We start from the raw sequence: 1,136 nt of genomic DNA, 5'->3' as shown, positions 1-1,136 counted from the left end.
GGACATGCATGAGCGGGAATGACACGTGAAAGGAATGAATATAACACTATTAATAAACAAAAAAGGTTGAAATTGGTTTAACAGTTTTCGTCCTTGAAAGTCACGGTAACATTTTATTGGTTGTGTTGTGTCACATAAGAAGAAATTTTCGTTATTCACAGCTATCTTTAATACGTTGGTAAATTCCATGCCAATGACACTAATCCTTTAAAAAAAATAAACCGTGGTCTTGTTTGTTCCACAAATATTTAACTTCTCTTAAGATCTCTGAACTCGTTTCAGTAAAACAGCAAGAGATATTTATATCGCACTAAAAGTAGAAAAATATTCACTTACTCAACACGAACTGTTTTATTGCACTATCACTCACAGCCGTTGCGAGATATCTGATGACTAATGGTCTCATATCGGACATCACGCTATAAATAAATGAAAAATGTTTCAAATGATTTAATAGCTTTCTTCCTGCTTTGCGATACGATTTTGGGACTAGCAAAGAAGTCCGAGGTTCACGTCATCCACGGCTATCTTAAGCGGCATGGTTATTTCCCTACTAGTGACGTAATCCTTAACGTTATTGTACGTTTTCATTCATGTCTAAACTCCTTTCAATGAGACAGGAAAATATATTCATTTCAATCTAAGAGTAAAAATATTCGAAAAATTACAGATGAATCGACGATTGTCACTCCGATATTTCTCACTAAATAAAGACTCGGGGGCTGAAGAGAAATAATGGAACAAGAATAGCGAAAAATTTAGCCTTGGTTTTTGGAAATAACAGAATAACAGAAGCGATGTTCCCTTTGGAATAATCAGCCACATTTCTCTAGAATAATAGAATAATATAATATATAAAAATGGGAGCAGAAATAATGGAATAATGCACACTACATTGTTTATCGAGCTTACAGCAAATTAGATGTTCGATATTGTTCGATTACCGAACCCAATCGAATGACTTGTGTTCGATTGAGTTCGATTGATTTTTGGTTCGATTTTGTTCGATTAGATTCCCCGGGAGAATAAGCAAATATGTTTTTAAAAATGGACCTGTAACCAGGTGGTTGATTCATTAAGAAATAAAAACGTTACTCTGGTTAAAAATTTTGTAGTAAAATGTTCGTAAAATATCT

Source organism: Oculina patagonica, chromosome 8, assembly GCF_052425735.1.
Source record: "Oculina patagonica isolate OP01 chromosome 8, crgOcupat, whole genome shotgun sequence".
Lineage (NCBI taxonomy): Eukaryota > Metazoa > Cnidaria > Anthozoa > Scleractinia > Oculinidae > Oculina > Oculina patagonica.
This window is presented reverse-complemented; position numbering follows the sequence as displayed.